Raw genomic sequence first — 27,770 nt, 5'->3', positions numbered from 1 at the left:
ATTATCATGTAGTTTATAAACAAAAATGACTACGATACTCTATTCAGCGATGCCCATATGTATTTCTCATACAAATAGAATTAGAATGTTGTTTTTCTTTTGTGGACTGTTTGCCGTGTGATAAAACTGCTCGAATTTTGATTATCTTGCCGTTGTGTGTTTGCAGTATGACTATAATTGGCGTTCTTTTGTATGGTGTTGGTGTGTATTTTCCCATGGCCTCTTTGCACTGGCTTATTATGGGGTTGTCTTGTGTTGCGTATCTTTGCGTGCGTGCGTGCGTCGCCGCGGCGGGGGGGCCTCTGAGCTGCGTAGCCCAGGGCCTCAAGATAGGTAAACGCGGCCCTGATAACATCTCATTTTATGCTCAATATCTTCAGAAACACCACAACCCTGTAGCACACACAGGTGTGTAATGTGAAGGAGTACAACTTATCTTCATCACAAGGTCAGCGTATGAAAGAGAGTGGGGTATAAGTATGGATTTCATTAGAGTTCATAGCAGGTAGTGAATAATGGGGATGGATGAAGACTGCAATATGTGACAGAAGTGAATCCAGAAGTCGGTGCAGAAACCTGGCAAATGAAACTCAATACAGCTCAATGTAAAGTTCTACATGTGGGAAATAATAACATCAGGCTAGATTACTTTATGGGAGGAACAACATTGGAATGTGCTCAATTTTGGGAGTAATAGTTGATCAAATCCTTTCAGGTTCTAGGCACTGTGCTGTAGCAGTAAAAAAGCCAACAGGATGCTGGGATAGTAGTGAGTATAAATCAAGGCTCCAGAGTGCGACCATTTTGGTTGAACATGCGACCAAAAATCTGTCAAGTGCGACTAAACATTTTCATTGGTCGCACCGGTGCACCTGACATTTAGCAGGTCTGTCTGTGTGTGTGTAGCGTTATTTTTTTCCCCACCCGCATTCTGCGAAGACCCGCCCCTACTCTGCCTCTGATTGGCTCTGACCCTGATATTCTTCTTCGCTGAATGCGGGTGGGGAAAAAAATAAGGCATGTGTGTATTAGTGATGTGCGGATCGCAGTTATATCCGCGGGCACCACGGTTAATCTGCGGATCGGGTGGGCCGAGTCATAAAAATTAACATTCTGATTAATAGCGGATGGGTTGCGGGTGGGTGAAATAATACATCATTAATGAGGAAAATATTAATTACATTCTCTAAAATGTGAACATATTTTAAGCTTCATTTTTCGTCAGGCGCGAATTAGCAGACTAGACTCTCATTGCGCCAATTGCGGCGTCCATTTGTCTTAAGCAGCAATGGAGGCAAAAAAGATCCGAGAGAAAATTAAAAAAGGAGAATTAAAAAAAGGAATGGCAGAAAAGTTCTATGTGGGAGCGATTTAGTGAATGACGAGTCAAGTGCAGGGTATGTCATATGCAACAGCTGCGAAATAATGAGAAATAGCGGTAATGTGTGATCGGGTGCGGGTCTCGAAATCGGAGAAAATAATTTGTTCGGGTGGGTGGCGGGGGGATGACTGCGTACATTCGGATGACGTCAGAGCCGATCCGCGCATCACTAGTGTGTATGTGTGAAACCGCGCCCTGTACTCCTCCGGGAGCAGCGCACACTTTTATTTGAGTTATTTGAGTTTGTCAAGCACTTTAAACGTCAGCAGTTTTTAAGTTTATTTTTTAAACAATTGAGGTTATTGCCATTTCTTGTTTGTGCTGTGATTTAAATAAAGAAAAAACATTTATCTGCACCTTTATTCCTGTTTACAATCATTTACATGTGTTAAGAAATTACCAATGTGTATGGGAACTGACAAAAAAGGTAACACTTAAGATGTATTATTGTGGCGCCAAAAGGCGCGGTGAAAAATTTTGGGTGCACCTAAATGATGTGCTGCTGCACCTAAATGAAAGTTAGGCGCACCAGTGCATCCAATGTAAAAAGTTAGTCTGGAGCCCTGTAAATCTAAGGAAGTTATTCTTATTTAATACAATACCATTGTCAGACCACACTTACAGAATTGTGTGCAGTTCTGGGGACTGTACTACAAGAAAGATACAGAGGATCTGGAAAAGGTTGAAAGAAGGGAAACCAAACTGGTTTCCGGTATAAAAGATAAAAGCTTTGAGGAAAGACTTCAGATGCTTAACTTTGTCAAGCTTAGTAAAAGTAGACTCATGGTTATTTGATTGAGTCTCTTAAATTCATAAAGGGGATCAACAAAGTGAACTACAAGAGATTCTTCAGGTTCAGCTCTGTTAGTATGACGAGGGGGCATAAAAGGAAATTAGCAAAAGGTAAATTCCGCACCGATGTTAGGAAGTATTTTTTCACACAGAGAGTAGTCACTGTGTGGAATAGCTTGGCGCATGTCATGTAGTAGAGGCAGAAACTCTGGGGGCTGTCAAGACTGGGCTTGATACGATGCTGGATACTATCTAGTTTGTAGGTAAACCAAGCACTAGTGGTAGGTAGGAAAATGGCGAGCATGTCGGACTGAATGGCCTATTCTCGCCATTATGTTTTGTTATGTTATGATAGACGTGAAACATATTACCGTACTGAAGTGGTCAATATTTTACAATGTCAATCATGCATTCAGCATTCAGTCATCACCTGTGACCTGATACTACAGACTCCACTGAAAATTACATTCTGGTCAAGAACCACAAACCTGGCAACCCTAAGACTCATGAGGGTTTATCCTGCTTTTCTTTGTTGTGCTAGAGCAGTTAGAAGAGAGGGATGAGAACAATGTGGACAAAGAAAGAATGCTGGTGGACACAGGAGTAAACAGAGAGAAAGCACTTTTTATATTTCACTGCACAGAGCCATAATCACTAAATCTATTTAGTTAAGGTCACACAGTACACAGCACTACTCACCCCAGTCTCTGTAGTTTACAGTTTGGACTCATCAGTCCAGCACAGAGCAGCTTCACTCCTGAATCTCTCAGGTTATTGTTGCTGAGGTCCAGATCTCTCAGGGGTGAGTTTGATGACTGAAGAGCTGAGGCCACAATTTCACAGGACCTCTCTGTGAGGTCACAGTAGTTCAGTCTGCAAAGAAGGGTTTATATATTATTACATGATTAAATAGCGCAATATACTGTAAAATCTGATATGTGCAATGTAACAGTAATCGCGAGTGATGAAGAGTGATGTTGAGGATTTTCAGTTTGTGATGCTCTGAGGAAGTTCTTTGCTACACTCTCCAACAGCAGCACTTTAGGCCTGAGAATTAGACCTCTGACAGTTCTACAGATGAAATTCTTACCCAAATGGCCCCCTTTCTCCTGGCATTTGGCACAGATACAACCAAAAGTAAAGATGCAAGAAATAACTCAGAAATAAAATCTCTCAGAGTGGATAGTGAGTTAGGCTCTGCTTCTTTACTTATGCTGGTAACTGTGACTAACTACCCACAGTATTGCAAGCCAATACACAGCAAAAGCCAGATTCACTTTAGAAACAAGAATGCAAAAAAGTGATCTGTTCACATATAACCAGGTACTGTAGTGCAGTCTGTCTGTTTTGCTGAGGTTATATATAACCATGTAGTGCAGTGCATCTGTTCTGCTGGTGTTACATATAACTAGATAGTGAAACCAAAGCTATGTAGGAACTGTTAATGATCCCTTTGAGTTCCTTTTGTTGGAATAGTGATACATTTGATGGTGCTGTCCAAGGAGACACCATTTAACTTTTTCCAGGCTTTAGGAAACTTCAGAACCTTGTACAGGCCAGACTTTAGCCTGAGATAAGCCACAGAATTACCTCAAAAACAGGCACTTTAACAGTCCCCTGAGAAGACCTCACCCTGACACCCATTATATCCTACAATTCCTCTACCTTCCTATTTTCACTCTGTCTACAGGCACTATTGGATTCTGGGTCAGCCTACACCAGAATAAAGCAGAGACCAGGGTGGCACTACTGGCCTTGTAACATGGTGCATTTACTGCCTGACCTAATCTCACAATACAGTAACACAAACATTTCATTCATAACCACACTTGCCTCTCCCAAACCAAACCCAGCATTACATTAATCATAATGTTGAAAAAATCTCTCATCTTCTTGAACAATATAAGAGGGGTACAGACTGAGCAGGCTCTCTCTGGTCATCTCCCACTCACAAATTATCTATGCATGGACTAGGTATAAAAGGGGGATTCTTCCCCCCTTTTGAAAAACATGGATTTGATTCAATCAACATTCGTCCTTAACTGACTGACATTTAAAAGGAGGGATTCTTTTTTCTACACAAACACAGTTCGAACTACTTCACCAAACTGAGTTAGATAAGAATAAGTGTAACACCTGTGTTTACTTGTCCAAGTCAAAGTTAAGGACAAATGTTAGTTCAATAAAGACCATAGGGGTGTTTGTATGGCTAATCTGCAAAAAATCAGACCTTGTTATTCTACTAATAATGCGGCTGACCAAACTCAGCTAAAAATTGGATTAATTAATATCAGATCACTAGCCCCTAAGGCAACTCTTGTAAATGAATTAATTACTGATCACCAAGTTGAAATCTTATGTGTAACTGAAACTTGGCTTAAAACTGTATATTGCCTTAAATGAATCCACCCCTCCTGGCTACAGCTATACTCACGTTCCCCGTCTGACGGGTCGTGGCGGTGGTGTTGCTGCTGTATATCATTTTAATTTTTTTTGCTACTTTGAAATCCGGCTTCAAATGTAACTTTTTTGAAGTGCTTGTTCTCAGTTTTGCACATCCAGACAAAAAAGCAGTCAGTTTTATCCTTGCAATTGTATACAGGCCACCAGGGCCATACAGTGGCTTTTTACTTGAGTTTGCTGATTTCCTTTCCAGCCTGGTTGTTAATTCAGATAAAGTAGTAATTGTAGGGGACTTCAATATTCACATGGATAGTGAAGGTGATCCTCTCAGATCAGCACTCTTGTCTATCACTGAATCTATTGGCTTCGATCAACATATACATCAGTCCACACATTCTCATAACCATACTCTTGATCTGGTCTTAACTTATGATACAGAAATAGCAAATATAGCAGTTATGCCTAAAAACCCTGTGCTATCAGACCATTATTGAATTACTTTCCAACTTTCACAAGTCTGTCATGTGTCACCAGATCCTTCATTCTACCTTATCTGTAAGCTTTCCTCCAGGACTGCAAATGCTTTTATTAATGAGCTCCCAGGCTCATTTGTGCACTGTGGGGATTTTCTTGGCTCCCACCCAAACGCATACAAAAATGCAAGCATTAGCTCAATTGATCAGCTGACAGACAACATAAATTACGTACTTTCCAGAACCCTGGATACTATCGCACCTCTTAAGAAGAGGAAAGTCCGCTATAAGAAATTAGCACCCTGGTACAATGACCATACTCGTGCTCTCCAACAAGCTTCATGCCAACTTGAGCGCAAATGGCGTTCTACTAAATTGCAGGTATTCCTCCAGGACTGGAAAGACAGTCTACTAACTTATAAACATGCCCTCTCCACAGCACGTTCCTCATACTTATCTACTTTAATAGATGAAAATAGAAACAATCCTAGGCACCTGTTTAACACTGTTGCCAGGCTGACCAAGAATCAAGTTGATCCATGTGCCTCAATATCATTTAGTAGCAATGACTTCATGAATTTCTTTGATGACAAAATTAGGCTATAAAAATCAGGGGCAAGATTCAAAGTTCTCCTACTACCCCTCATATAGGGTCTGCCCTTCCATCCGCTTAATGCATGGATGCAGAATCTTCAGAAGAATCTTCAGAAAGAGGGGCGGCCTATCTGAACTCTTTTGCTCCAATAGATCTCATGGAGTTTAATGCCATAGTTAATTCCTAAAAATCTTCTACTTGTCTTCTAGACCCTATCCCTACGAAGCTTTTCAAGGAGCTATTACCAGTGATTGGAACACCAATGTTACATATTGTCAATGTGTCTTTAGCATCTGGACACATACCACAGACTCTTAAACTTGCAGCCATCAAACCCCTTCTTAAGAAGCCAAACCTGGATGTGAATGACCTGTCTAACTACAGGCTTATCTCGAACCTCCCTTTCTTTCTAAAATACTAGAAAGGGCCATTTCAAAACAACTTGGTTCATTTTTGCACTCCAATCATATATTGGAAGTTTTTCTATCTGGTTTTAGACCCTCTCACAGCACTGAAACAGCCCTGGTCAAAGTACTCAATGACCTACTCCTCGCTTCCGACCATGGCTGCATCTCTGTACCTGTGCTTTTAGACTTAAGTGTGGTATTTGACACAGTTGATCACCTCATCCTTCTGGATAGACTTGAAAATCTTGTAGGCCTCCTTGGACAGGCACTCTCTTGGTTCAGGGTTGCTTTTTATCACTTGAGAAACATCTCAAAAATTCGGAAAATACTGTCCTTACATGATGCAGAAAAGCTAGTTCATGCTTTTGTTACTTCAAGATTAGATTACTGCAATGCTCTTTTGTCTGGATGTGCAAATTCCTCTCTGAAGGGCTCCAGCTAATTCAAAATGCAGCAGCTCGTATTCTCACTAGAACAAGGAGATTCGAACACATCAGCCCAGTGTTAGCATCGCTTCACTGGTTGCCAGTTAAATTCCAAATAGACTATAAGATACTACTTCTTACCTTTAAAGCCTTACATGGGCTTGCCCCTTTGTACTTAAATGATTTACTTCTTCCTTATATTCCCTCACGAACGCTCTGTTCGCAGGGTGCAGGCCTCCTTGTTATTCCTAGAATATCTAAAAGTACCATAGGTGGTAGAGCCTTCTCCTATCGTGCTCCCCTCCTGTGGAACAAGTTGCCTGCCCATGTTCAGGGCACAGACACTATCACCTTATTTAAAGCTAGGCTCAAAACATATATTTTTAGTCTCTCTTATATTTGAGGGGCAGGAGTGGGTGGTGGGCATAGCTATAGAGTCTCTGGCAGACTGAGCGGTTAGTGCTGTCACTGGATCATCATTGGTAGTGCTGTGTTAAGCTGAACTGGTCATGGTCTGGTGATGACTGTCTCAAGCCTGCCCTCATGGCTGCGTTGGCCCCTGCCTCTGTTTCCCTTAGCTATGCTGCCATAGCCTTATTCTGCCGGGGTTTTCCTTATCGCACGTGGGCACCTCTGTTTCTAATCTACCATTTGAACCCCCTAAGAATGTTTTTTTTTCTCATCATCCTCGGCTCTGGGCACCTGCCTGGAGCTCTAGCCCAAGTTTGCTGAGCACCCCCCCGACCCGCAGCTCCAGCCCTAGACCAGCTAGACCAGCTGGGCACCCCCGCCTCCTGCCACTGTTGATTTTCCACAACAAACCAGTGCCTGCCCGCGGCAGATGGGTTCCCCCTCTGAGTCCGGTTCTGCTCAAGGTTTCTTTCTGTTATCAGTCAGGGAGTTTTTCCTTGCCACTGTTGGCCTAGGCTTACTCTTTAGGGGCCGGTTCTCTGTAAAGCTGCTTTGTGACAAAGCTCCTTTGTTAAAAGCGCTATACAAATAAAATAAAATTGAAATAAAGTGTTGGCCTGTAAAGCAAAAGTGAGCCTTTGATCTTGTGCCATTTGCCTTGCTTCTCAGCTCTGCCTTGCTCTTTTATGATCACAGTCTTGGATCTCTGGTCTTGATTCTTTAGCTGATGATAATATGTAAATTAAATCTAATAAAATACATTTTACATGTTGGATACATTTTTTACATTGATGGTACTTCTGTATTCATTAAATGAGGGCACGATCTGTTAAAATAGCTTGACTCAAAAATCATAATTCTCACTTGCCTGACAATTTTATTGTATTCTATTTTCACTTTAACTATGAAGTGTTTATAAAAACATGCTGTCATTATCTACTTTAATAATTACATAATACTCACATGGCCTTCCTGCAGTTCCTGAGTACTGGTAGCAGTCTCTGATAACCTGCTGCTGATGTGTTGTAGGTCTTCAAGTCAAACTCATCTAGGATCTCCTCTGACATCAGTAACACAAAGGCCAGGGCTGAACATTGGTGTGGTTCCAGCTTTTCATTAGAGAGTTTTCCTGATCTCTGGAAATTCTTGATTTCCTCCACTAGAGAGTTGTCATTCAGTTCATTGAGACAGTGGAACAGATTTATGGTCCTCTCTGCTGAAGATTCTTTTTTGATCCTCTCCTTTATGTACAATACTGTTTCTCAATGCTCTCTGATCTGCTTCCTTCTGTGTCGGTAAATGGTAAATGGACTGTAATTCTGTGTCTGTGGATCTGGTACAGGTGATCTGCTTCCTGTCTGTGTCAGTATTCCTCCTAATAGAGTCTGAATGGAGTCCAGAGAGAGGCCTAGAAGGAATCTGAGGAAAAGGTCCAGGTGTCCATTCTTACTCTCTAAGGCCTGATCCACTGCAGTCCTGTGTAACTCAGACAGCTGCACTCTGTCACTGCGAAGTTTTGATTCTTCTGCTCTGAGTACATTTCTGTTCTCATTCACACATGAATGAAACACAAACAAGGCAGCCAGATACTCCTGAATGCTCAGATGCACAAAGCAGTAGACCTTCTCCTCACCCAACCCACACTCCTCTTTAAAGATCTCTGTGCACACCCCAGAGTACACTGAAGCTTCACTGACATCAATGCCACTCTCTCTCAGGTCCTCTTCATAGAATATCAGATTGCCCTTTTCCAGCTGTAGAAAAGCCAGCTTCCCCAGTTTCAGGATGATTTCTGTATCTGACTCAGAGATTTTCGGGTTTGTCACACCATTGCCATGATACTTCTCATTCTTCACATTAGTCTGAATGAGCAGGAAGTGTGTGTACATTTCAGTCAGAGTTTTGGGTAGATCTCCACTCTCTTTACCCAACATTGTCTCCAGTACAGTGGCAGAAATACAGCAGAAGACCGGTATGTGACACATGATGTAGAGACTCCTGGATGACTTCACGTGTGAGATAATTCTCCTGGCCTTTGTCTCATCTCTGATTCTCTTCCTAAAGTATTCCTCCTTCTGTGGGTCATTGAACCCTCGTACCTCTGTCACCTGGTGGACGCACTGAGGAGGGATCTGATTGGCTGCTGCTGGTCGGGAGGTGATCCAGAGGAGAGCAGAGGGAAGCAGATTCCCCAGAATGAGGTTGGTCAGCAGCACATCCACTGATGATGACTCTGTTATATCACAGCAGATCTTATTGCTTTGGAAATCTAGAGGAAGTCGACACTCATCCAGACCATCAAAGATGAACACAACTTTGACTTCATCTTCAAAACTTTTGATCTCTTTCAGTTGCGGAAAGTAGTGCTGCAGAAGTTTCATGAGACTAAATTCTCTCTCCTTTTTCAGATTCAGATCTCGGAAAGGAAGAGTGAAGATGAAATCAATGTCCTGATTGGCTTTTCCTTCTGCCCAGTCCAGAATGAACTTTTGCACAGAGACGGTTTTCCCAATGCCAGCGATGCCCTTTGTAAGCACAGTTCTGATGGGTCTCTCTTGTCCAGGTAAAGGCTTAAAGATGTCATTGCAGATGATTGCAGTCTCCTGTGTGGTTTGTCTCTTGGATGCTGTCTCAATCTGTCTGATCTCGTGTTCATCATTAACGCCCCCACTTCCCCCCTCTGTGATGTAGAGCTCTGTATAGATCTCATTGAGGAGGGTTGGGTTGCCCTGCTTTGCTAAACCTTCAAATATGCATTCAAACTTCTTCTTCAGAGCAGTTTTCAGTGCCTGCTGGGCTCTTTCTATGGATGTATCTGAGGAGAGGAAACATGAGAAACAATGTTTAAAATAACAGAACAGATAATAAAAAATACATATGCAGTCCATTTTCACAATGGTTTACACACCTCTTAAGGTGTTACACACTTCTCACAGTGTGCTCTACACACAAAATGAAAACATATCAAACAATGAAAAAGGATTCAATTCCTTTATCACATTCAATTTCTTAATTTTTCATAGTATGATGTGGTAAATATGGTCTTCATGGGTCAGGTAGTAATTTAATCATCTTATAATTTTTATGCTCAGTGCTCATTAATCCTGGATAAAAACTCAGATCTGAATCTCTTTCAGGGACATTTAATCTCATATGCATTTGCTTGCCCCATAATCACTGCTGGATGCAATATTTTAATTTAAACACTGTTGTGTACATGTAGTGTGTGATGTTTTCAATATGCAAGACTGTTGATGTAAAACACTATTATGAAAGTGTAGATGCTATAAATCAAAACATTGTACTCTGTTATATTCGATTGCTAAGCTCATTTCAGCATTCAAATGGACACACAGTAGCAATGAGTGAAAACTCTTACTGTGCTGCTCATCTCTCTCCAGTGAGTCAGTGAGATCCTTCTGCTTCACAAGGCTGCTGGTCAGCTGTATTAGTGTGAAATAAACACATGAAGAGGTGTGCTGTATTAGTGTGAAATAAACACATGAAGAGGTGTTCTGTATCAGTGTGAAATAACACATGAAGTGGTGTGCTGTATGAGAGCCATTGAAACAATCAGATTCTTGCAATATACCTCATGTTTTCTCTTATAGGAAGGCCAGAACAGGGACATATACTTTTAAACAGAATACAAATCTATATCAGCTCTACATCCACAAATCAGCCACCCACTGCCATCATTGAAACCTGTCTGACACACGTCAAATCCTGGATGCAACACAATTTTCTTAAACTCAACTGTGAAAAAACTGAAATCATTCTCATCGGACCAAAACCCCAGCTCACAAAACTACACAACTTCTCCCTCACCATTGACGGTACCCCTGTCTCCCCCTCCCCCCTGGTCCGCAACCTCGGTGTCATACTCGATCCATCCCTCTCCTTTGAAAAGCACATCAACAACACTGTCAAGGTTTCATTTTTCCATCTACGCAATATCTCCAGACTCATACCCTCTCTCACCCATCCCGATGCAGAAAGACTCATTCACGTATTCATTTCCAGCAGACTGGACTACTGCAATGCACTCCTCACTGGTCTTCCCTCCCGTCTCCTACACAAACTGCAACTGGTTCAGAACTCGGCCACAAGAATACTGTCCCGCACATCCTCCCGGTCTCACATCACCCCTATCTTGAAAGATTTACACTGGCTCCCAATCACATTACGCATCACATTCAAACTCCTCCTCCTAGTTTACAAATCCCTAAATGGCCTCGCACCCACTTACCTCTCTGACCTCCTGCTCCCCTACCAGCCACCCAGACAGTTATGTTTATCCACTGCCGGCCTCCCCCCCACCATCCCCTCTCAGTGCCGTTCTTTTGGCGACCGCGCCTTCTCAGTTGCCGCCCCCAAACTCTGGAATACCCTCCCCCCTGACATCCGTACCTCTGACTCACTCACCTCCTTCAAATCACGTCTTAAAATCCACCTCTTTTCCCTAGCTTTCCCTTGATGTTTGTCTTCCCCCTTTCTTTTTTTTCGTCTCTGAATTGTATGTTTCATTGTATGTATGTATGTACCAATTATTGTAAAGCGTCTTTGAGTTCTTGAAAAGATCTATATAAAATAAATTTATTATTATTATTATTACATGCAGAAGGTCCAAAGCCTCAAGTTTGAAGTGCACCTTTTATCCCTGATTAATGCACAATAAAATGTCAAGTTAATGTCCAGTGTTAATTCAACTCTTAACAGATAACTTTTGGTCCAACATTGCAGAGTGGGATGAAACATTATCTGTTAAAAGAGATGAGAGTTGAATTAATACTGGACAATTTATTGTGTGGTTTTGTAGAGACACTACTTGTGATAAATCAAGAGTTCCAATAGAATAAATCAGTATCTCAGTGCAAAACATTTGGAAAATTCTGACTAAACTACATGCTTCAAACACTCTGCTTGGAGTCTTACTCTGCCATTGTGTTTGGGTCCTAAAAAATAATTTGCGTCTTTCTGTGAGCCCAGGAGGGCCAGGTATCATAAAAAATGATAAAACCTGATTACATATTCAATCTTGTCAATAAAAAGGTACTAATTAATTTATTGTCACGTGATCATATTCAAAGGAAATGCAGTGTACAGTACAAGACAATCACATGAGCAAATATTAAAATAAAAAAATATATAAATAATACCTGTTTTGAGAACAGTTTCTCTGAACTCCTCTCTACAATATGGTTGGACACCTGTGAGCAGTGGATCCTGTGAACAAATCATGAGACAAAGTTTACAGTTAAATTCATCTTCTTACTGCAACTCTAACTCACAGCACATGGAGACAGAGCTTCCAGTTAAACTCACCCTCTTACTGCAACTCTAACTCACAGCACATGGAGACAGAGCTTCCAGTTAAACTCATCCTCTTACTGTAGCTCTAACTCACAGCACAAGGAGACAGAGCTTCCAGTTAAAATCATCCTCTTATTGCAGGTATAATTCAATACGAACGTGTTTCATTACCTCTGATCACCTGTGAACTGTCCTCTGAAGTTGACTGGAAAACCCATTGAACGGTCACTCTTCATAGACAGACAGCTGGGTACAGGTGACCCAGCCCAATCTACCTGGAGCCTGTGAACAAAACATGGAGACAGAGCTTCCAGTTAAACTCATCCTCTTACTGCAGCTCTCTAACTCACAGCACATGGAGACAGAGCTTCCATTTGAACTCACACTCTAACTGCAGTTCTAACTCACAGCACATGGAGACAGAGCTTCCAGTTAAACTCATCCTCTTACTGCAGCTCTAACTCACAGCACATGGAGACAGAGCATCCAGTTAAAATCATCCTCTTACTGAAACTCTAACTCACAGTACATGGAGACAGAGCTCCAAGGTAAACTCATCCTTTTACTGCAGCTCTAACTCACAGCACATGGAGACAGAGCTTCCAGTTAAACTCATCCTCGTACTGCAGCTCTAACTCACAGCACATGGAGACAGAGCATCCAGTTAAACTCATCCTCTTACTGCAGCTCTAACTCACAGCACATGGAGACAGAGCTTCCAGTTAAACTCGTCCTCTTACTGCAGCTCTAACTCATAGCACATCCGAATGTGATATAAAACACATCATGACACTTTAAAATGATCTAATACACCCATGTTGACCTGAACGTGCTATCATGCACCCCACTACACCTGAAAGTTGCCAATGAAATTTAAGTTCAATTCAACCGTAGTGTCAATGTGAACTTGTTTCATTACCTTTGATCACCTGTGAACTGTCCTCTGTAGTTGATTGGACGATCCATTGAATGATCACTCTTCATAGACGGACAGCTGGGTACAGGTGACCCTGTCCTCTCTACCCAAACCCTGTGAACAAACATGGAAACAGAGCTTCCAGTTAAACTCATCCTCTTACTGCAGCTCTAACTCACAGCACATGGAGACAGAGCTTCCAGTTAAACTCATCCTCTTACTGCAGCTCTAACTCACAGCACATGGAGACAGAGCTTCCAGTTAAACTCGTCCTCTTACTGCAGCTCTAACTCATAGCACATGGAGACAGAGCTTCCAGTTAAACTCATCCTCTTACTGCAGCTCTAACACACAGCACATAGAGACAGAGCTTCCAGTTAAACTCATCCTCTTACTGCAGCTCAAACTCACAGCACATGGAGACAGAGCTTCCAGTTAAACTCATCCTCTTACTGCAGCTCTAACTCACAGCACATGGAGACAGAGCTTCCAGTTAAACTCATCCTCTTACTGCAGCTCTAACTCACAGCACATCCGAATGTGATATAAAACACATCATGACACTTTAAAATGATCTAATACACCCATGTTGACCTGAACGTGCTATCATGCACCCCACTAAACCTGAAAGTTGCCAATGAAATTTAAGTTCAATTCAACCGTAGTGTCAATATGAACTTGTTTCATTACCTTTGATCACCTGTGAACTGTCCTCTGAAGTTGATTGGACGATCCATTGAATGATCACTCTTCATAGACAGACAGCTGGGTACAGGTGACCCTGTCCTCTCTACCTGAACCCTGTGAACAAACATGGAAACAGAGCTTCCAGTTAAACTCATCCTCTTACTGCAGCTCTAACTCACAGCACATGGAGACAGAGCTTCCAGTTAATCTCATCCTCTTACTGCAGCTCTAACTCACAGCACATGGAGACAGAGCTTCCAGTTAAACTCATCCTCTTACTGCAGCTCTAACTAACAGAATATGGAGACAAAGCTTCCAGTTAAACTCATCCTCTTGCTGAAGCTCTAATTCACAGCACAGATAGACAGAGCTTCCAGTTAAACTCATCCTCTTACTGCAGCTCTAACTAACAGAATATGGAGACAAAGCTTACAGTTAAACTTGTCCTCTTGCTGCAGGTCTAACTCACAGCACAAGGAGACAGAGCTTCCAGTGAAACTCATCCTCTTACTGCAGCTCTAACTCACAGCACAAGGAGACAGAGCTTCCAGTTAAACTCATCGTCATACTGCAGCTCTAACTCACAGCACATGGAGACAGAGCATCCAGTTAAACTCATCGTCATACTGCAGCTCTAACTCACAGCACATGGAGACACAGCTTCCAGTTAAACTCATCCTCTTGCTGCAGGTCTAACTCACAGCACAAGGAGACAGAGCTTCCAGTTAAACTCATCCACTTGCTGCAGATCTAATGCAGTATGAAAGTGTTTCATTACCTTTGATCACGTGTGAACCCTCCACTGAAGTACGTTGGATGATGCATTGAATGGTGACTCTTCATAGGCAGACAGCGGGGTACAGGTGACCCAGCCCAACCTACCTGGACCCTGTGAACAAAACATGGAGACAAAGATTTCAGTGAAACTCATCCTCTTACTGCAGCTCCAACTCACAGAATATGGAGACAAAGCTTCCAGAGAAACTCATCCTCTTACTGCAGCTCTAACTCACAGCACGTGGAGACAGAGCTTCCAGTTAAACTCATCCTCCTACTGCAGCTCTAACTCACAGCACAAGGAGACAGAGCTTCCAGTTAAACTCATCCACTTTCTGCAGGTCTAATGCAATATGAACGTGTTTCATTACCTTTGATCACCTGTGAACTCTCCACTGAAGTACGTTGGATGATGCATTGAATGGTCACTCTTCATAGACAGACAGCTGGGTACAGGTGACACAGACCTATCTACCTGGACCCTGTGAACAAAACATGGAGACAAAGATTTCAGTGAAACTCATCCTCTTACTGCAGCTCTAACTCACAGAATATGGAGACAAAGCTTCCAGTTAAACTCATCCACTTAGTGCAGCTCTAACTCACAGCACGTGGAGACAGAGCTTCCAGTTAAACTCATCCTCTTACTGCACCTCTAACACACAGCACAAGGAGACAGAGCTTCCAGTTAAACTCATCGTCATACTGCAGCTCTAACTCACAGCACATGGAGACAAAGCTTCCAGTTAAACTCATCCTCTTACTGCAGCTCTATCTCACGGCACATGGAGACAGAGCTTCCAGTTAAACTTGTCCTCTTGCTGCAGGTCTAACTAACAGCAAATTTTGACAGAGCTTCCAGTTAAAATCATCCACTTTCTGCAGGTCTAAAGCAATATGAACGTGTTTCATTACCTTTGATCACCTGTGAACTCTCCACTGAAGTACGTTAGATGATGCATTGAATGGTCACTTTTCATAGGCAGACAGCTGGGTACAGGTGACGCAGCCCAACCTACCTGGACCCTGTGAACAAAACATGGAGACAAAGATTTCAGTGAAACTCATCCTCTTACTGCAGCTCCAACTCACAGAATATGGAGACAACGCTTCCAGTTAAACTCATCCTCTTACTGCAGCTCTAACTCACAGCACGTGGAGACAGAGCTTCCAGTTAAACTCATCCTCCTACTGCAGCTCTAACTCACAGCACAAGGAGACAGAGCTTCCAGTTAAACTCATCCACTTTCTGCAGGTCTAATGCAATATGAACGTGTTTCATTACCTTTGATCACCTGTGAACTCTCCACTGAAGTACGTTGGATGATGCATTGAATGGTCACTCTTCATAGACAGACAGCTGGGTACAGGTGACTCTGCCTTCTTTACCCGGACCCTGTGAACAAACATGGAGACAGAGCTTCCAGTTAAACTCATCCTCTTACTGCAGCTCTAACTCACAGCATACATTGACAGAGCTTCCAGTTAAACTCATCCTTTTACTGCAGCTCTAACTCACAGCACATGGAGACAGAGCTTCCAGTTAAACTCATCCTCTTACTGCAGCTCTAACTCACAGTACATGGAGACAGAGCTTCCAGTTAAACTCACCATCTTACTGCAGCTCTAACTCACAGTATATGGAGACAGAGCTTCCAGTTAAACTCATCCTCTTACTACAGCTCTAACTCACAGCACATGGAGACAAAGCTTCCATTTAAACTCACACTCTAACTGCAGCTCTAACTCACAGCACATGGAGACAGAGCTTCCACTTAAACTCATCCTCTAACTGCAGCTCTAACTCACAGCACATGGAGACAGAGCATCCAGTTAAAATCATCCTCTAACTGCACCTCTAACTCAGAGCACATGGAGACAGAGCTTCCATTTAAACTCACACTCTAACTGCAGCTCTAACTCACAGCACATTGAGACAGAGCTTCCACTTAAACTCATCCTCTTACTGCAGCTCTGTGTGACGTGTGTGCAGCACTGAGCAGGATCAATGCACACAAGGCTGCTGGTCCTGATGGCATCCCCGGACGCGTGCTCAGGGCCTGCGCTGGGCAGCTGACTGAGGTCCTGACTGACATCTTCAACCTGTCACTGGCCCCAGCAGCTGTCCCCACGTGCTTCAAATCCACCTCCATCGTGCCAGTGCCGAAAAACTCCTCTGCAGCGAGCCTAAATGACTTCCGCCCTGTTGCACTCACCTCCACCATCATGAAGTGCTTTGAGAGGCTGGTCCTGGCTCATCTCAAATCCTGCCTACCACCCACACTGGACCCCTTCCAATTCGCCTACCGTCAAAATAGTACGGAGGACGCCATCTCCACAGCGTTACACTCCGCCCTCTCCCACTTGGACAACAATAACACCTATGTAAGAATGCTGTTCATTGACTTTAGTTCAGCATTCAACACCATCATCCCCTCCAAACTCATCACCAAACTTGGGGACCTTGGTATCAACCCCTCCCTCTGCAACTGGATATTAGACTTCCTAACCAACAGACCTCAGTATGTTAGGTTAGACAACCTCACCTCCTCAACCCTCATCCTGAGCACCGGCGTCCCACAAGGCTGTGTGCTGAGTCCTCTCCTATACTCCCTCTTCACCCATGACTGCACTCCTGTACATGGCTCCAATACCATTATCAAGTTTGCAGACGACACAACGGTGGTTGGTCTCATAAATAACAACGATGAGACAGCCTACAGGGAGGAGGTCCAACACCTTGCGGCGTGGTGCGCTGACAACAACCTGGCCCTCAACACCAAGAAGACCAAGGAGCTCATTGTGGACTTCAGAAAGACCAAAGGAGGCACGCACGCCCCTATCTGCATCGACGGGACAGAGGTTGAGCGTGTCACCAGCTTCAAGTTTCTGGGCGTCCACATCTCTGAGGACCTCTCCTGGGCCCTCAACACTTCGACCCTGGTCAAGAAGGCTCACCAGCGACTCTTCTTCCTGAGGAGACTGAGGAAAGCCCATCTGTCTCCTCAGATTCTGGTGAACTTCTACCGCTGCACAATTGAAAGTATCCTCACCAACTGCATCACAGTCTGGTACGGCAGCTGTTCTGCCTCGGACCGGAAAGCACTTCAGAGGGTGGTGAAAAACGCCCAACGCATCACCAGCACTCCACTCCCAGCAATTCAGACTGTCCAGCACAAGCGGTGTCTGCGGAAGGCACGCAGCATCGCCAGGGACACCTCTCACCCCAGCCACAGACTGTTTGCCCTCCTTCCCTCTGGGAGGCGCTACAGGAGCCTCCGTTCTAGGACCAGCAGGTTCAGGAACAGCTTTTTCCCCTCAGCTGTCACCTTGTTGAGCTCTGCACCACGGTGACAGCCCCCCCCCCACCCCTCACCCCGGATACACCCACCTGGACCCCCCCAGCCCCCCCCCCTCCAATGACTGAACCTCGCACTGCCGCACCTTGCTAATAATATATTTATCATATTTATACCAATCCACTGTCTATACTCTTTATATCACATTGTATTGTATCCATATTTATCAATATTGTATTCATATTTATTCAGTATGTACATACACCTTACTGCACTTTACTGCTTCTTTTGCACCTCTGGTTAGATGCTAACTGCATTTCGTTGTCTCAGTACGTGTACTCTGTGCAATGACAATAAAGTTGAATCTAATCTAATCTAATCTAATTACTGCAGCTCTAACTCACAGCACATGGAGACAGAGCTTCCAGTTAAACTCATTCTCTTACTGCAGCTCTAACTCACAGCACATTGACTCTCTGATTCATGCATTTTTACCTCTTTCTCGCAGGGCCGTGGGTTCCATCGTCAGTCTCGGTCTCCTCTGAGGAACTCATTTTAGAAACAGCGCCCCCTGTCTCAGGACACCTGAACACACCAGATCAGATTCACAAGTGGGTTCTGACCCAAATTGGCAGACGTGTAAATACACACAAGAAGAACATGATAACGCACAGACATAATAATACACTGTGAGGGCCACATAATGTAAATGTGTAACACAAAAAGGTAATTAAATTACGTTTGGTGCATTAAAATATTTACGCACCATATTATGTTATTTGTGCATTTTATCCCACTGATATACTCAATGTATGTATTGATCTCATAAAAAACACGTTTTCAACGTACAAAAATGCCAAGTTACTCACACATACGAGACCACTCCAGGCCTGCCATTAAAAGTATTGATATCAAAATGACGCCAAGTTACGGTACTACAAACAATATAGGCTATCTTGCCTCACCGAAATTAAATACGATGTATTCCAAAGCAATGCTACCCAATATTTCCTCCATTCTTTCAAGTCACTTGGTCCTGTGTGTATAAGCATGCACTACATGGACAGGCCAAACATATGTGTGGATGGCTCTCTCACAGTCAAGATTGATTGAATAGGCGTGTATATGTCCAATTTCTGTTGGTATGTATGTATTTTGCTGCCCAGCCTTCTGTTGCGTGAATGATAGTATGTTTCTTGGTATAAGTCTGTGTTCGTAAATGTTTTGAAAAATCTCCGCCTTGGAAGGCGTTTTCAAAAACCTTAGTTTTCAGTGACTTAAAACGCCATTTTCGTGTGGACGGGAGGCAAAAACGGAGGGAAAAAACTACGTTTTTAAAAAATCCATATACGTGTGGACAAGGCCTAAAACACATCATGACACTTTTAAATGATTTAATACACTCATGTGGACCTGAACATGCTATCCTGCACTCCACTACACCTGAAAGTTGGCAATTAAATTTATGTTTAATTCAACAATAGTGTCAACGTGAACTTATATCATTACCTTTGATCACCTGTGAACTCTCCTCTGAAGTTGTATGGAAGATTCATTGAACGATCACTCTTCATAGACAGACAGCTGGGCACAGGTGACCCTGCCCTCTTTACCCGGACCCTGTGAACAAACATGGAGACAGAGCTTCCAGTTAAACTCATCCTCTTACTGCAGCTCTAACTCACAGCACATGGAGACAGAGCTTCCAGTTAAACTCATCCTTTTACTGCAGCTCTAACTCACAGCACATGGAGACAGAGCTTCCATTTAAACTCATCCTCTTACTGCAGCTCTAACTCACAGCACATGGAGACAGAGCTTCCAGTTAAACTCATCTTCTTACTGCAGCTCTAACTTACAGCACATGGAGACAGAGCATCCAGTTAAACTCATCCTCTTACTGCAGCTCTGACTCACAGTACATGGAGACAGAGCTCCCAGTAAAACTCATCTTCTTACTGCAGCTCTAACTCACAGCACATGGAGACAGAGCATCCAGTTAAACTCATCCTCTTACTGCAGCTCTAACTCACAGCACATGGAGACAGAGCTTCCAGTTAAACTCATCCTCTTACTGCAGCTCTAACTCACAGTACATGGAGACAGAGCTTCCAGTTAAACTCATCCTCTTACTGCAGCTCTAACTCACAGCACATGGAGACAGAGCTTCCAGTTAAACTCATCCTCTTACTGCAGCTCTAACTCACAGCACATGGAGACAGAGCTTCCAGTTAAACTCATCCTCTTACAGCAGCTCTAACTCACAGCACATGGAGACAGAGCTTCCAGTTAAACTCATACTCTTACTGCAGCTCTAACTCACAGCACATGGAGACAGAGCTTCCAGTTAAACTCATCCTCTTACTGCAGCTCTAACTCACAGCACATGGAGACAGAGCTTCCAGTTAAACTCATCCTCTTACTGCAGCTCTAACTCACAGCACATCCGAATGTGATATAAAACACATCATGACACTTTAAAATGAGTTAATACACACATGTTGATCAGAATGTGCTATCATACACCCCACTAAACCAAAAAGTAGCCACTGAGATTTAAGTTGTATTCAACCGTAGTGTCAGTATGAACTTGTTTCATTACCTTTGATCACCTGTGAACTCTCCTCTGAAGTTGGTTGGACGATACATTGAACAGTCACTCTTCATAGACAGACAGCTGGGTACAGGTGACCCTGCCCTCTTTACCCGGACCCTGTGAACAAACATGGAGACAGAGCTTCCATTTAAACTCATCCTCTTACTGCAGCTCTAACTCACAGCACATGGAGACAGAGCTTCCAGTTAAACTCATCCTCTTACTGCAGCTCTAACTCACAGCACATGGAGACAGAGCTTCCAGTTAAACTCATCCTCTTACTGCAGCTCTTACTCACAGTACATGGAGACAGAGCTTCCAGTTAAACTCATCCTCTTACTGCAGCTCTAACTTACAGCACATGGAGACAGAGCATCCAGTTAAACTCATCTTCTAACTGCAGCTTTAACTCACAGCACATGGAGAGAGAGCTTCCAGTTAAACTCTTACTCTTACTGCAGCTCTAATTCATAGCACATCCGAATGTGATATAAAACACATCATGACACTTTAAAATGAGTTAATACACACATGTTGATCAGAATGTACTATCATACACCCCACTAAACCAAAAAGTAGCCACTGAGATTTAAGTTTTATTCAACCATAGTGTCAGTATGAACTTGTTTCATTACCTTTGATCACCTGTGAACTCTCCTCTGAAGTTGTATGGAAGATTCATTGAACGATCACTCTTCATAGACAGACAGCTGGGCACAGGTGACCCTGCCCTCTTTACCCGGACCCTGTGAACAAACATGGAGACAGAGCTTCCATTTAAACTCATCCTCTTACTGCAGCTCTAACTCACAGCACATGGAGACAGAGCTTCCAGTTAAACTCATCTTCTTACTGCAGCTCTAACTTACAGCACATGGAGACAGAGCTCCCAGTAAAACTCATCTTCTTACTGCAGCTCTAACTCACAGTACATGGAGACAGAGCTCCCAGTAAAACTCATCTTCTTACTGCAGCTCTAACTCACAGCACATGGAGACAGAGCATCCAGTTAAACTCATCCTCTTACTGCAGCTCTAACTCACAGCACATGGAGACAGAGCTTCCAGTTAAACTCATCCTCTTACTGCAGCTCTAACTCACAGCACATGGAGACAGAGCTTCCAGTTAAACTCATCCTCTTACTGCAGCTCTAACTCACAGCACATTAACTCTCTGATTCATGCATTTTTACCTCTTTCTCGCAGGGCCGTGGGTTCCATCGTCAGTCTCGGTCTCCTCTGAGGAACTCATTTTAGAAACAGCGCCCCCTGTCTCAGGACACCTGAACACACCAGATCAGATTCACAAGTGGGTTCTGACCCAAATTGGCCGACCTGTAAATACACACAAGAAGAACATGATAACGCACAGACATAATAATACACTGTGAGGGCCACATAATGTAAACGTGTAACACAAAAAGGTAATTTAATTAAGTTTGGTGCATTAAAATATGTACGCACCATATTATGTTATTTGTGCATTTTGTCCCACTGATATACTCAATGTATGCATCGATAATGAGTCCTTTGCGAAGTATCGCAAATTTGTATGCCGGCCCTTTAAGAGTTGCGCTCAAGCAGCAAACAGGTGGTGACGGGCCAGGTGATAGGTTTTTTGAAATAGATTGGGGGCAAGAGGTAGCAACGGAGAATGGAGTAAAGGGGAGTCAGCAGAAAATAATCAAGAATCCTGAGATTTGTTGGCGTTTTTGTTTGGATTGTATTTTTTTCAACCTACAATTATTCAACACAGCTCCAAGACACGAAAACGAGTAACCTGCTGAACCTACGTTTTAAAGGAATTCTCTTCTACTGCATTAGGAGGGTGAGCCGAAGCTTTTTGGGTTTTTTTTTTTGTTTGTTTCTTTGAATGCAATACATTGCTTAATTATTTGTTTTTGGAGAGGAAAGAAGATTTTTGCACTTATGCATTAATTTTGGTTTCGGGACTTATTATTTTTGGCACGTTTTCTGGATTTGTGTTTCCGTGGATACCTGACAACTAAACTAAACTCGGACTTCAACTTTAACTGTTATTCAATGGACGATCAGTTATTATTTCACATTGCCAGTTGAGTAATGATTGTACCTGGGTTTATGTTTTCCTGATCAAATACTTGCCATATCGTTATTTTGTTGTTGTTTTTTTTGTTTGTTTATCATTTGGTTGCCTCTGTTGTAATATATAAATTCCGTTCGATTAGATTCCCGTGAATATGGCGTGTTTATTCTGTTTAAATTGGTTTGAATTTGACACACACATACATCAAATCTCACAGAACAGACAGGGACAAATCTGGAAATTAATTGAGCCATAAACTTGTACAGTAATACAATTCCCTCCAAAATATTCTGCACCAACGATAACAATTACTAAGACTGTTGAATATAAAGATTACCAGTGCTGAGGTATATTTTCATTGTCCAACATATGGAATATATTCAATGATATAATGGAAACTACCAAAACGACATTTCTCAGATGATACAACAATTTTACAAAAATTGTGTGTCACAATTATTGGCACCCCTGTATTTGGTACTGTGTGCACCCTCCCCTTGCAGGGATAATGGCACTGAGTCTTTTTACATAACGTGTTATAAGACCAGAGAACACATTGGGAGGGATCTTAGACTCTTCCTCCACCCACAATCTTTCCAGATCCTGATGTCTTTGTTGATCCGTGCTTATGGGCTGTGCTGTTCAATTGAGTCACAGGTTTTCAGGGAGTTTCAGCAGTTTTTAGACTGTTGTAGCCATTGCACAATGATGCTTCTGCATCATTAACCTTTCTATTTGTGGATTTTAACGTGAATTTGGGGTCACTGTCTTGCTGAAAGATCCACTAGTTTCAGTCTGCTGGCAGAGGTGGTCAGATTTAGGGCTAAATTGTCCTGGTACTTGGGTAGAGTTCACGATGCTGCTTTCCTTAACAAAGGCCCGATGACCAGTGTGAGCAAAGTAGCCCCATAACATTAAAGATCCACCACCCTATTTTTCTTTTCAGTATATGCATCCTTAAATCCACCCTACATCATATTCCTGGACATGGTTGTGAGGGGGGCTGGAACCTCACCCAGCATGCATTGGGCAAGAGGAAGGAAAAAACCCTGAATAGGTCATCAGTCCATCACAGGGCACACACACCATGCACTTACACACTTATACATTCAAGCAATTTAGTGTCTCCAATTAGCTTAACCTGCATGTCTTTGGACTGTGGGAGGAAACCCATGCAGACATGGGATGAGAATATGCAAACTCACACACACCACCATGCTGCCCTCCAGCAGTTTTAAACTTCTTCATTATTGCCCTCACAGTAGTAACTAGCATCTTCAGTTTATTTTTTGATCCATTGGCATGATTTTCAAAGGTCACCAAAGGTCAACCATTTTAATTTCGTTCGTCTGTTCTTTGTCTTTCTCTGCGGCAAAGATGAAAAATGGGTTTCACAATCAGGTTCTCAGTTTAATCCTCCAGTGAAACAGGAAGCCATGGAAGGTCACACGATTTTCTCTTAATATTGATGTAGATTTAGTTTGATTTTATTTATAAGAATCTCTAGGGGTGCCAATTATTTTTATATATTTTTGGGAAATAACAACCCTACCTGAATCCAACTGTCACACTAGAGGGCGCCAGTTCCCCAATCTTAGTTTGTGTTCTGTGCCTGTTGTAGTGCTAATTAAGGTGTTGTGTCGCAAACATTTAATAGTCTGACCAGATTCACATTGCAGGTATCTGTAACTGATTTATGACTAGTCAAAAAGCTAATTTAAGATATCCAACTGCATTTTCACTCATCAAAAAACTTAATCTCGAATTACATTTTGCTAGTAAGATTGAAGTCACTTTCGCCATTCAGTTGTATGGGACCTCCAATTAAGATATGTACAATTCAGTTTTGACTACCCAAAACATGAATTCCAGATACTGTATCGCCATTTCAATTCTGACTACAATTCTCACAACTCAAATTAGAGATATCTCCACATTAGTTCTGACTTAGTCATAAATTCAGTTAGATATTTCATTCCTTGCGATTTACGATATGTCAGGTAACGGGGGACCAAGACCCAAACGCAGAGTGGGGAAAACACCAGGAACTCCAAAAAGGTAAATACAATCAAAGACTTCACTCTCATACAGGTAACAGAAAACAGGGAACAAAAACAAGGTCACGCAGGGCACTTTCAAAAACAAAAACAGCAGAATTTATAACAAAAAAAAAAAAAAAACATGAGGAAACAAAACTCAGGGAGGGCAGAACTCACAGACAGAAACACAGGCAGAAACAGACAGGCAGATACTCTCAGGCAGAAACACAAGGAACCAGCACCCAAATCAGGGAAACAGAGAACTTAAATAGCCACAAAGATAACAAGACACAGGTGAACTCAAAGCACAATCAAACCAGAGCAGGGAGGGATAACGAGACACAAAGAAAAACAATGACAGAATAACTGAAAACAATAATACAATTAACACAGGGGTAACTAAAGAGGGAGCAAACTGAAATACAAACTGAAGTACCGCCATCTGGTGGCCCAGAAAAGGAAAAAACAAACAGAAAAAGGCAGAATCCTGACAACATCTAAATCTTTTTGGATAACTGAATCTAAGATATTACTAGCCAAAATATGGCAAGCCATTTTAACATAACCTGTGCGGTTTCACATTACAGATATTTGTCATTAATTTATGACAAGTCAAAACGCTAATTTAAGATATCTCTAATTATATTTTGACAAGTCAAAACGCTCATTAAAGATATCTCTAATTAGATTTCGACTAGTTTCGCCACTAAGTTCTATAACTCCAATTAAAGATATCTACAATTCAGTTTTGACTATCTAAAACGTGAATTCCAGATATCACCACTTCAGTTATGACTCTTACCATCTTACCCATAGTCGGACGGTACACCGAGCAAAACCCGTGACGTCAAGCCTAGTTCATGCATGTCTATGGTCAAAACCCCTGGTTCTCGCGCACCAATCAGAAGCCAGTACCCAGTGTTAGGACGAATTTTGCCTCGCGAGCCAGTCTCTTTTCTCACTTCGTTCAGCAGAAGGAGGAATTTGGACAGGTTGCCAATAGACGGACGCTTTTTCGCTATTTTCTTATAATAATGTGCCTGCGTTGTTCCATGTCCGTTTACCCTATAAACAAACAGCTTGAAACAAAGAACCACTTGTCACAAACACATACATATATGAATTGTAAGGTCAGCCAACCTTATTTTTTCCCTAGTGGGAAAACTAGAAGACCTTTTGGAGAGGAAAAAAAGAACAAATATTTCAAGAACAAAAATTAACCTACCTTTATTCTTGGCACATTTAGGCTATAATCAGTAAACTGTCAACTGTGACAGCAAGGTTTCTTTTTCCCTTCATTTATAAAAATAAATATTACTCTCTCTTATAAGGAATGATCAACAAAAACAATTACAAACCAAAACTATTTAAATGAATAATGGAAAAATATAACAAAAAATAAATTAAAATAATTTGTATACATCATTCGTTTACCTTCAATATAAAAAGCGAATGTTTTGTACCTGAGCGTGAGACGTTGTCATAAAATTTTTCCCGACCGTGAAAACTGCCTGACTTGTTTACATTTTGGGCAGATGTGGATAGTTGGTAAATCTGTCGCTGTTTCCATCGCAGCACTTTAGACACAAGCAAAATCGGAAGCGTTATCCTAAAATTTATTCTTACCGTGAAGAGTGCCTGACCCGCAACCGTAGTAATGTGTTAACACGGCGGCACAATTATATCGAGAAAAAACGCTATATTCAACTGCGAACCGGCACTAGCATCAGCCCAGAACCAGCACTAGGTTCGCGTTGGTGGAAAAGGGGTATCATCAGATTCACGCCGTGTTAAAGTAAATGCTTCGTCATATTGGAGGTGCTTCCTCCCTTGCACGAAATATCCTTAATGCAGGTGTTGCATTTTGCTGTGTCGTTATCTTTTTTAATGAAGCTAAGCCAAACTTTCGAGCGTTTGCTGCGGTCAGCCATGGTCCAGGATGTAAACAGATTTAAACGGTAAAAAGTGTCTCTTCTCGCGTGCTTTGTTGACGTACTGCGTAACAAATTATGTGACGATAGGTAGCTGGTCTTGGCAGACAAGTGCAGCTTTTATGGACTGTAAAATGCTCCCTGCAGTTCACTCGGGAGCGCGACTGAAATATGCATAAGTTAGGAACCGAACTGCAGGATCGAAATGCACGTGCCTTATCGAATCCACGGTTCTTGGAAATTTGGTTCTTGATACCCAACCCTAATTTTACCTGCTATGGACCTCTTTTTAAGATGAGTCTTGAATAAAGTTGAAATGAAATGAAATATAGAGTAATCTCTGCCTAATATAATCACTCCACTGTATATTTTGCCTCAATATTGCAAACCAATTAATTTGATTTAGTAATGGGAATGATTTCCTATAAAACATAAAAGAATAAGTAACAACCTCTTAATCGTTTAATTAAAAACGAAATCCGGGTTTATACGGCAGCGTCAAAATGTCAACAACGAGCGACAATTGACCTCCGTCTCGCTAGGCTACCTCCTCACGAGGTCGAAATGTTCATGGAATATCAAAAATACGGAAGTAAACTTTCTTAAAGGTTATTTCAACATTACTTTCTGGTCTAAATGGTAGGCTATGTTCGAACTCCGAGCTCTTAGCTTATGAGGCTGCGCCTTAAACCCACCATTTTATTGCTAGTTGCAGCTGTCAGTTTTTCTGAATTACGCGGGTTAATGCGATTATACCTGCAGATTCCCATTTCTTCCCGCATCCCTTTACCTTCAGCTTCTCTTACCTCAGTTCCACTCCACAACAGACTGTTTACTCCGTTTTTTACATTTAATTTAATTCCTTTTTTCCTGGGGATTCTTTCTCCTCCGTTATTAGAAGGACCGTTAAGTTTCAGTTTCTCTTTTGGACCGCATTTCCTTACTTAGCCTACTGCCTGAACTGAATGTTCGATGGGCGGAGTTTTATATATCTCATAAAAAACACGTTTTCAACGTACAAAAATGCCAAGTTACTCACACATACAAGACCAGTTCAGGCCTGCCATTAAAAGTATTGATATCAAAATGACGCCAAGTTACGGTACTACAAACAGTATAGGCTATCTTGCCTCACCGAAATTAAATAAGATGTATTCCAAAGCAATGCTACCCAATATTTCCTCAATTCTTTCAAGTCACTTGGCCCTGTGTGTATAAGCATGCACTACATGGACAGGCCAAACATATATGTGGATGGCAT

At 42.3% G+C, this 27,770-nt stretch overlaps 1 pseudogene; it reads right to left on the bottom strand.

Annotated features, from left to right (window-relative positions):
- LOC118218885 overlaps positions 1-27,526 on the bottom strand; it is a 141,076-nt pseudogene extending 113,550 nt beyond the window's left edge.
- Positions 27,527-27,770: the final 244 nt, after the last annotated feature.

This window comes from Anguilla anguilla, chromosome 19, assembly GCF_013347855.1.
Source record: "Anguilla anguilla isolate fAngAng1 chromosome 19, fAngAng1.pri, whole genome shotgun sequence".
Classification (NCBI taxonomy): Eukaryota; Metazoa; Chordata; class Actinopteri; order Anguilliformes; family Anguillidae; genus Anguilla; species Anguilla anguilla.
This window is presented reverse-complemented; position numbering and strand designations above follow the sequence as displayed.